This window comes from Passer domesticus, chromosome 7 (genome assembly GCF_036417665.1).
Source record: "Passer domesticus isolate bPasDom1 chromosome 7, bPasDom1.hap1, whole genome shotgun sequence".
NCBI classification, from domain to species: Eukaryota; Metazoa; Chordata; class Aves; order Passeriformes; family Passeridae; genus Passer; species Passer domesticus.
In genome coordinates, this window is record NC_087480.1 from 38,169,212 (window position 1) to 38,180,100 (window position 10,889).

Below are 10,889 nucleotides of genomic sequence, written 5' to 3' on the forward strand. Positions count from 1 at the left end.
AGGAGCTTGGACAATGTGTCCCTCTCCTGCAGTGAGCACCTTTGAGGCCACCCAGCCTCTTTGCTATATTTTCACCTCTGGTGAGAAACGAGGGGAAGCTCAGAAGGAGATATCCCAGGGGATCATGGTACTGCCTGTCAGTCACCACCTGCACCAGCCTCTGACCAAATGTCACCTCAGTCCCCCTCAGTCATCCCACTGCTGACTGTCCCCAGTACTCCCCCATCCCAGTATTGGTGCCCTGTCCTCTCACAGCCTCTGCCTAGAGACCAACCCCAGCGCCACAGTACTTCACCCAGAGTCACCTTCCTTCTAGCCACCCAAAGTCTTCTTTGGTCCAAGCTCATCCCAGTGTCCTACAGGTCAATATTCCCAACAACTCTCCAGCCCTGAGAATGTGACAGTTCTGCCTCTGCTTTGGAGCGTGTTTCCACCTCCACAGATGTGCAGTCCCTTTGCATTCCTCCTGTACTCAGGCACCTAAACACCTCCAACAATTCTCACAACTCACTCCTCATCACTTCAGTGACCATGTTCAGTCCCAAAAATGAAACATCCTGAGGACTCTTGCAAAAGCATCACTTCAGTGCCTCTCCAGGCTGTGGGTGAATGGGGGCAGGTGCAGACCACATGTGGGGCTTTTTTCCTTTGACACCCAGTCAGCTCATTGTCCCCACAAGTGAATTGCCACCTTCCTGTTTGGGGGGAAGCTGAGCAAGGGAGAAGGGAAGACAAGGCTGGTGGTTTCAGTGGGAGATGACGAGCAGTGATCAGGAGGCTGCAGGATCATCCATGGATAAGGTGTTTTGGGTGACTGCTGCCCTAATTAGGGAAGGGCCAGCCCGAATGGATCCGAGCACAATGGCTGAGATAGTTTGATCGAGGAGGAACTCCTCCTTCCCTCTGAGCAGGGGCATGTCCTGATGACACAAAAGACAAGAATGTTCCCCAGAGAAAACCTGCCCTGCCAAATTCTTGCTCCCCAGCCTGAGCTGAGGGAACTGTTGCACCCTAGGAAGTGTGATAAAGGAGGGGGGCTCAGCAGGAAGTGCATCCAGGCTCAGGAGAGCTTTGTGCTTTGGGAGCAGGTCACCTCCCATCCCTGCCAAGGGCTTTCCACAGCATCACTCCCTCTCTACCCACTGCATAGGAATTCCTTGTGTGGGCTGGATTGGAGCCCTGCAGGCACCTGACCAGGTTGGGTTCTGCACCTGAGCTGAGCTGAGGTAAGCTGAGCTCCAAAGGCAGCTGCTTTTCCAGATTCCTTCCTGTTACAAGTGGCCATAAGAAAATAATCCTTTGGTTTTCAGTATCAATCCAGAGAAGTCAGCAGGTGCCCTGACTGGAGAGAGGGAATGGATCTGTCATGAGTTCCCTGCCTGTCCACAGCCACTGAAATAGGTGAACAGCTCTGGAAAGCTTATTGCAAATCTGTGCTGTTCCCTTTGGAAGACCAGGAAGGAAAACACCAAAATGTTGTAGGAATGTACATACAAGACAGAAAAGAGCAGGCTGTAGCTCTGTGCTCTAAATGCGGAAAAGGAGGTGATCTGAGACATCCTACACCCCTTGCTGAAATGCATTAAAAGGTCCACACAACGCATAAATGCAGCGATATCCCAAAGGAATATCATAGGGAAGAAACCCTCCTTGGGAAGAGCTGAGTGCTCCTCTTCCGTTAATCTGGTATTTCAGTTTGCAAATAACATACTGAGGAGCAACAAGATTGGATTCAATTAGTAATTAGTAATTCTTTCATCTGAACCTCTTGGGGTTTTTTCCCTATTAGGATAAAATCTAGGACTTCTGTGCTTACTTAGAGAGCAAATCCAGATATTTTCATAAATATTGGCAAGATACAGATCACAACCAAAATCAGACCCAACCAAATTTTCCATTCTGTGATCGTCTTGTCTGAAAATCCTGAGTCCGCACTGAAAATCTAAGCACTTACATGCAGCCAAAGCTCAGGAAAGCAAAGCCAGAGGTGGCCTGGGCAAGTTGGGAGCTGAGCAGCTTTGGGAGAGGGAACCTGTTAAAGCTGGTGAGATCTCACCAGTTTGCCATTGGAGAGGGCAGGGTACAGAGCACTCCGAATTTGACTCATGCTGGTTACTTTTAATCCAGTGGGCATTCCCCATTGGAGAGAAAGCAAGGCAGGGAAAACCTCAACCTGGGTGAAGAAGGCAAATAATGTTCTGAATCTGCTTTCAAACCAACCCACTGCATACCCACTGAGGATCTCTGGATCAATGCCTCATTCCAGGAAGTATCCAAGGCCAGGCTGAATGAGGCTTGGAGCAACGTGGACACCTGGAAGTGGCAGGGAGGTAGAGATGATCCTTAAGGTCCCTTCCAACCCCACACAGTCCGGGTTTCTATGATTCTGTCTAGCCCATAGCAGGGCACATCAACAAAAATTTGAAAACACTTTGCATCTTCTAACCAACTGCAACCCTAATATATATATATTTTATATATATGATTTTTTAATGTTAAATTACTTAACACTTACCAGAAGACCACTGGCAAAACACAAAGTGTCACACAACCAAGAGCATCCTGCTTGCAAGTGCCTCAGATCTTTACTTAATAGAATCACAGAATCAGTAAGGCTGGAAAAGACCTCTAAGATCAAAGTATCAGCTCATGCTTCTGTCTCAGGACAAACCCCACAATCCTTCCAAGGCACTGTGGGAGCTGCATTCCTGCTCTGTATTTTATTTTCTCACAGTAACCAGGTGTAGCCCAGGCTCACGCCATGGTGGATGTAGGTGTGTGCAAGCATCCCTGTCCAAACCTGCCCTGCTGACAGGGAACTTTAACACCCATTTGTTTGCCCCAAAAGTGCCGCGTTTGAGGTTGACTTTCCTCTGAGAGCACCTAAAACCTTTGAAACACACACACACACACATCCCAAAACTGCTAAAAGAGTGAAAGCAATGCCCAGGACACTGAGCAGCTGTGGAGGCCTTTGAGAAGGCCTTTTCCCCAAATGATCTAATCTTCCTTTCCCCTTTAGAAGATATACCCAAAGAAAGTATTCCATAGGCATTCATCAAGGGAACACTGTGCAAGCCACACCAGCCTCAGCCAACAGGGATATCCCCAAATTTATGCTGGAAGGACCTTAGAGGTGGGAGGTGAAACCAAGACCATGAGAAGCACCAGGGCTTTGGGATAAACACCCAGCAAAAGGATCTTTTAATATGATTTTAAGCACTGAAACTCTCCAGTGAGCCGTGACAGAGTAACAAAACACAGCTGTTCTCCAGCAGCTCCAAAACCCTGCCCTGAGAGCTGAGACTGCTCAGTGTCCTCGCAGTTGTGGCTTTCCAGCTTGTTGCCTAGACAAGATTAATTAATCCTGCCTAACAAATAATGGCAGAGTTTCTAAGTAGCAGTGGTGGGTACTCATTAAAGCAAATCCTGGCTGAGCTGGCGCAGAGGTGAAATAGCAGCTCTTACACAAGGCAGGGATGTTCCATGTGGTGATGCCATCACATCCAGAGCTATTACGTCCAGGGAGGCAGGGAGGGAGAAACCATTCCAACTAAATCAGGGCTGGGATTTTTATACCATGGAGAATTTCAGTGAAGGCAGGAAAAAAGAAAACATTTTAAAATTAGAAATGGAGTGAGTTTTCTGAGTGTCCAATTAACTGGTAGAATTTCAGGCAAACTCAGGAAGTGTTTCTGGCAGTAGGACAGGGAACCAGCTTTTCACTGCTTGCTAGGTCAAGTGTTTCAGTATTTGTCATCATAACTGACCCAGGTTGGATGGGGGAAAAAGATTTCCCAACCTAACTATGAAGAAGACCTATTTATAAATCAAGAAAAGGATTTAGCATCATTCCAAAGGGAAGATGACGTAATTGTATAGTAAGAAACCTTGTATGTCCTACATAGTCTTCACTCTGTATCAGGAATGATTTTCATTCCATTATAAATTGAATCTCTAGCTCAGTAGGTGGACATGGATAAAACACTGAGGTTTCTGTGTGTTTTTCTCAGTCTGAAGAAAGAAAAAGGATCCTTATCTCATTTTGAGGAAAATTTGGGGGGCATATGAGTACCATCCGTGAAGTTAATGTCTCCCATAAGTGCAGAACAAATATCAGAACACTCAAGGAGAGATGAGACACTCCAAAGTGACTCTGTTTCAGCAGAGCTCAGAGGTTTGGTTTCTGCAACTCCTGGGCACTCCTGAAAGCATCTATGGAGATTTTCTGTCTGAAAGTGAAGTCCACAGCGCCCCCAGAGCACAGGCAGGTTTTCTGGATCACTTAGGAAGGAGATGCCAAATGTGTAAGGCTTTTCTGTTAAAATATCCCTTTAAATTGGAAAAAAAAACATTAGGGCAGGCAATGGTTCATAGCAAGCCATGCTTTTAAAAGCAGCAGCAAAAATAAAACCATTTCTCATGTGAATTGAGAATAAAAATCCCCAGGGTTCCTTTTTTTTTTTAGGAAGTTGATTTCCTCTTTGAAGTCACTTCCTTATTCACCCTTTTTTGCAAATATTTCTCATAAATCCCTTTAAACCTTCTTTGCAAATTAGTGAACATTTACCACCATTTTCCTTAATATTTGTTTATTCAACAGCCAGGTCTCCAGTGCCTTCAGCTGGCACCTTCAGTGGCATTGGTGAAACTGCACATGATTTGCATGATATTGGGCTGTTGTAAACATAATTTGTACTTTCCACCCTCCTTCTTCAGTGAAGGCAATGGCAAGAGAGATGCAAAGCTTTTTCCCTATGGAATTTGTTATAGACTGAAAATGTGCCAGTGTGATTCGACACAAACCAGCACCTTGGGATGCTCTGTGCTCTGAACCAATCTGAACAACTCTTATGCAGCTGTGTATCAGATTTAGAACTGACTTCTGAAAACCTCAAGAGCTTGTCTGCATCTCCTGACATTGCAAAAATGGACAGGGAAACTCCCTAGAAAAGGTTCCCATGAGATTTCTTTCACTTCTGATTTCTGACAGATACCTCAAGACCAAACTCCAAAATAGAATTTAAATTATTTTTTAAATTTTTTGTCCTCTTCATTTAAAGACCAGGAACCAGAAGACAGAATGAGGAATGATTTCATAATAGTTTGGGAAAAAATACATTGAGAGAAGGATGTGCTCTTCCCCATCACAATAAATCTGTTTGCTCATCCTCACTAACTACAAAATTTACTGGGGGAACTGGAAGTCAGGTAAATCATCTTGAGTGACTAGTAAAATTTTTATTTATTTGCCTCTAGCCCCATTTTCACAGGAAGATCCATCCTTTAACAAAGAACCTACATTACTCATGAACAGCACCTGAATGGGTAGGCAACATGGCAGGTTATGATTAAGGTTCTTTATTACTAAAGGGCCATAAATGCACACACTTTGACAGAGCAATCCATCACTGCCTGACTTGCACAAAGCCAGCCCCACCTTCCAGTTCACAGCCAGGCTCAATTCTTCTCAAATCAAGTTCTTCTGACTCCACTGGTGATGTTAAATCAAAAATAATGACTGCACACTTTGAGTCCCCTAACAAGCTCCTTCCTCATTTCCCCTTCCTGCTTCTCATAACCCTGACAGGGCACAGACTCCAAGGTGCTAAGTAAAGTGCATTTGCTTGTAAAACAAGTTCACACAAGTCAAATTTTCTGCAAATTTTGCTTTGTAATTTTATTGAGCTCATTTTCACCAATCAAAAATCTAAAAGCTTGAAAATGTGAAAATTTGGACTTGGAGCCTCTTCTTTTTATTTTTCTTTTTTTTTTCCCCAGACAATACTTTTCTATCCTCAGACCTATTTTTAAAAGAGGAATATGGGGACCATTCCCAGGGGAAAGGGAGAGCTGCTTTGCGTTTATTGCTTTTTCAGTAAGAGCTGGAGCATGTCTCCAAATCCAGTATTAGAAGTTATAATAAACATCTCCCAAGTTTTGATCTTCATAATGTAAAAAATACTCCTCTGCAGACTATGATATTACCTCTATTAGGCTTCTTGCTTAGTATTTAAACAAGAACATATGTTTAGTACTTAAGTAAGAATATATTATAAGAAAAAGAACATTTTTTATTTAGAATAGAATATAATATAGAGACCTTGCAATGAGTAATAGTAAAGTTTGAAGGAAATACAGACTTACTGAGATAAGGAACTGCATGTCAGGCAAAAAACAGCTTAAGCCCTACTTCACAATGATATCAGAAATCAGAACAGGTGCAATGAAACCAATTTTAAAATAAATAAATACATAAACTATAACAGGGAAACACAATAGGAAAAATCCATGGGAGGGCAGTGCTGAGGTTCCCCTGGCTGAGTGCAGCATTGAAAAAAACAATGTGGGATTTTACTCTCAAATTATTTTTTTCTTTTTCATAAAAATATATATTTACAATCTCCTTACAATGTCCCCTCCATGTCTAGCCAAAATCTTAACCTTCCTATCCCTAAACACAAAGTCACAGGATCATGGAATGATCTGGACCTTCTTGTTCCAGTCCCCTGCACTGTCTGCAGACACAAGGATGGAATTGCTGTGTTCAGATGTCATGGGCCACGGCCAGTGCTGAGAAAACTTTGGGCTCAAGCTGGGCCCTAGACTTTTCCTGATCTCCAACAAAAGCATCTTTAAGGTGAAGTTTATTTTGCTCTGTAACATTACGCATCTCGAGTGGCCTCAGGATGAGTAAGGAGTGGACGTGTGGAGCCGCATTCACCCAGAGCTGGAATCCCCTTTTGCCCCCGCCCCGCCAGAGCAAACAGGAGCTCATTTCCATCTCCTTTGTGTCCTGGGAAGCAAGGAAACCTCTCAGCTTGAGCCCATGGAAATTTTCAGACAAATCAGTCTTTTGTTGGAATGTAATACTTTGGAGAAAAGCCAAGTTCAACTAAAGTGTCCTTGGGAAGTGTTTCTCAGGTCTAGCAAGGAATGTGTTGGTCAAAACACAGCTGAGGCCTTCCCCCTCCCTCCATCTGCCAGAGCACAGAGGTTTAACCTCTCTTGGGCCAGTGCTTGGGACGAGCTTTTGTGACACTTCTATCCTCCAGGTAAGTACATTAACTCCCAACAAAACCACTCTTTCCCCATCAATGCCTTTCTTCCATTTAAAAATCCCACAGCTTTTAAGTTTTCATTTCTCTTCCATCATAAAATAGGAACGTTTTTGTTGGATGACAGATCTTCTCCTGCCCACCACTTATCCCGGAGCAGAGTTCTTTGGCCCAGTTGGCAGGGAGAGCATCACCTGGGCAGTGTATTCCCTGGACCATGATGCTGTAAAAGGAAATAACAGGCCAAAATTGCACCACTTGGATCATATTTCTTCAATTATCATAGGAAAAAAAAGATGTTTAACATGGTATGTATAAGCTGTTTGGGGTTTAAAAGCCTAGGGAAAATTAAGATATTTAATGCTGCCCTCAAATGAACTGAGACAAGGAGAAAGATTTTAAAATTCCCCCTATATGCAAAGTGGAACCATTGTCAAGCACAAAAAGTCATGCTAGAGTACAGCAAAACTGCCTCTGGGAAGCAACCCAAATTAATTTAAATTGGGTAGGGAAAACCCTACCTATTTGTTTGTTCTGACTCTGATGTCAGCCTGTGAAGGCGTGTGAAGATAGAGACACCAACCCGTTCATACTTTCGAGCCCTACGTGGCGCATCTGACGCACTCCAGGAGGGCAGGACGTGAGGGGTTCAGGCTCTGCTATGGCACCATGGCTCCCTCCTCCCCTCCTCCCCAGAGCCCGGTGCAGAACAGAGCCCTGGAATGCTGGGGGGATGCAGCCAATCATGGGCCCAACCCTGGAGTCACCAAGTAGAGCCTGGTCACAGAGTGGTCCCTGCACAGGGAACAGGGCAGTGTGTGGTCTGACAGGAAAGGGACACTCAGGCTGCCTGTGGGGTCAGAAAATATCTCAGAGTTATGAGACACTTGGGAATATTAACCAAACCCAGCCCTTTGTGTGATGCCATGGTCCCTGGGGCTCCCACCACAGGGCAGTGGGTGCTGGGAGCAGCACAGTGGGAGGAGGGTCACCCCAGCACGTCCCAAGTGTGATGAAATCCCTGGCATCTTCTGTGCACCTCTCAAAGGACACCCCTAGAGGACACCAAGTTGAGCACATCACCCAGGGGTTCATGGAGACCAGGGAACTGGGGGGAGAAGCACAGATAAGAGCTCTACAGATGCCTAAACTCAGCGGGGCTGACCTCAGGTGTCCTGGCAGCAAGATTGGCAGTCCAGCTGCTGTGGAGCTTTAAATTTAATTATTTGGAGTTTGACTACTGCTCCAAGAGCCTGGACAAAGGAGGCACCTCCTGGATGAGGGCAGAAGAGCTCCCTGCTCTGTCCTGCCATTTCCAGTGTTTCCTCACTCCCCTCTTCTCTAGCAGGACTCTCTGCAGGCACAAAGACCTGGAGAAGTTTCCTGGAAAGACTGTGCTGATTAGACACACATTTTAATGGCCAGCATTCACTGCTTGGCTCAGTGCCTTTGGAAGAGCTCCACCAGCTCACTTGGTTGAGCTCAAGACCCATCATCACAGTGTGGGGATGAACCCCAGAACTCTGGAGTGGGGATGTTCTAGAAGAAGGATACAGGAAAGGGCATTGCATTGAGAACTGCTCCACAACTGCAGGAGAAACATCGCAGCAGCCTTTCCTTAAGGGTCTCAAGCATCAGCCCTGTGTCATCAGTTCTTCCATCTCTTCTATGCATGCAGTGCTCCATTATCATTGTCCCTATTCTCATGGTGCCCAGAGGCCTCTATGGGCAGCAGCTCTTGTGGTCCAGAAACAAAAAGTAGCAACACAGACCTTCATGAAGGGCTTCCTTTTCAGAAAACACAATGCAGCAAAGAAACAAAGCACCCAAAATGCGGTGGCTTTCCTTGTGTAGGAAAAAAAAAACAACCCAAGGAGACACAGTTGAATATGAAGCAAAGGAAAAAGAGAAACAGGAGTGATGAAGAGTAAGAATAGGAAGAAAAGAAAAAAGGAGTTGCTGAGCGCAAAGGAATGAGGGCAATGGAGGAAGAGAAAGCCTCTGGGAAACAATAAACAGCAGAGGCATTTGAGAGTGGGCAAACAGTCATTGAGCAGGAACAGTCAGCAGTGGACATCACACCATGTCCACACTTCCAGCTGGGCAAGGTCATCAGGGAAGGGTGCAGAAAGGGCTGACAGATACGATGTGGACATTCAACTTTCCCCCAGGAGCTCCAGCTGCCTCCAAGGACAGCCCCTTTGGGCCGCCTCACCCGGCACATCTGCAGGGCCACCATGGAGCTTCCCGCCCTCGCTTCACCGCCTCTGCTTTCCAGCTCTTCCTTGTTCTTTTCCTTTCCCTTTTACGGAACAGCCCTTGGTTCTGGTGGCTCTCCCAAAGAGATTTGTCTGTCAGGTCCAACATGGCTCCTTTGGACAAATCTCAGGAATTTCTTCCCCCTGGGCAAACCCACGGACTACCTCCTGTCTGATCCTTCTCCGGTTGCTTTGCAAAGACAACTGAGCTGTGACTCAGAAGACAAAAAATGAGCCTTTTCTCCCCAGTGTAGTCAGTGGACAGAGCTGTGCACCTACAGATGATGATTCAGACCAACTTGGATGTGTAAAACCTTTCAATTTTTGGAAAATTCTCTCAAATTGTCTGAAATCGTAAAGCTCCCTATGGCTGCCTAAATCACCTGTGACTTACACTAAAGCAGAGGGAGAAATATCAACTGGGGCACTTGGTAGTGACAGAATACGATGAAAATTTCATGGCTCTTCCTTACATTATATCGAATTACATCAGAGCTGGACTTCTATGAGCTTTTTGGGTCCCTTCCAGCTCAGGATATTCTGCAATTCTATGATTCTATATAATGTGGAATTGTAACTTTCCTGGCTTTTAGAGAGATTTGAATTTATGAAATAACCACAAAAAGATAAAAATTATGAAGGCAGAAACAGTTTATGTGCTCCCATCCTGTCACTCATGCAGGGAGAAAGTACCCAGAGTGAAATACTTTATGGGGTGAATAAAGAAGAGCATAATCACCTCATTGCAAGTCAGAAGTACTGAGAGAATCCCAATAAAGTGAAATCGCTCCAGTTTTCAGCCAAAATGCTATGAGATCGAGGTTAGGAAGACCTTGTGAAAGGCTTAAAGAGTCAGGAGCTGTATCACAGTGCTTGGAAAGCCTCTCGCAGCCCCATCCCTCTTTGTCCAGCTCCGGAGGAGTGGCGTAACACCACTCTTGTTCCAGCACTTTGGAACAGCACCAATGATTTCTTTTGTTGCCTTTTTATTTATAATTCCTGGACTCTGACATTGCCTGGCGCTGGTTTGTGAAGAAGTGTGAGTTCCTGGGAAAGGCAGGGATGCAGACGGGTGGGTTTTCCATGCGCTGCTCTGCTCGCAGTGACGCGGTACTAGCACAGCACAGCACACCCAGACCCGGCTCACACTCCACACAAGGATTTTCCTTCCGCCCAAGAAAACGAAAGCCTGTAGTGACCCCAGCTGATTGTAGCTGCCTGGCAAAATGTGATTTATCTGCTTTACTTTTACCCATTGCCACCCCACCTGAAGTACTCTAAATGAGGAGTGCAGTAACGCTATGTATCATAGAGAGTATGGACATGTTATAAACTCTACTTAAATCCAAACAAAGAGTTTCTAACAATGCCACCTGAAAGGTTTCTGAGAGCAGTGGATTATGTGTATAATGTAATTACACATGTAAATGTCATCCATTGCTCCTGACCTGTTTTGAGTCAATGGATTGCGTACATCAATAGCTGGAATTAAGAAAACTTCACCTTCACAACTGATTTCTCTGCCTTCTGTGACTCATCAACCCCAAATCTTTCTTTGACCAGAAGCAGACAG

At 45.1% G+C, this 10,889-nt stretch overlaps 1 long non-coding RNA gene across 2 annotated transcripts in view; it reads right to left on the bottom strand.

Moving 5' to 3' along the window:
• The window catches only part of LOC135304884 (uncharacterized), an 82,637-nt gene that overhangs the window by 15,221 nt on the left and 56,527 nt on the right, over positions 1 to 10,889 (bottom strand). The gene's annotated exons all lie outside the window — the stretch shown is intronic.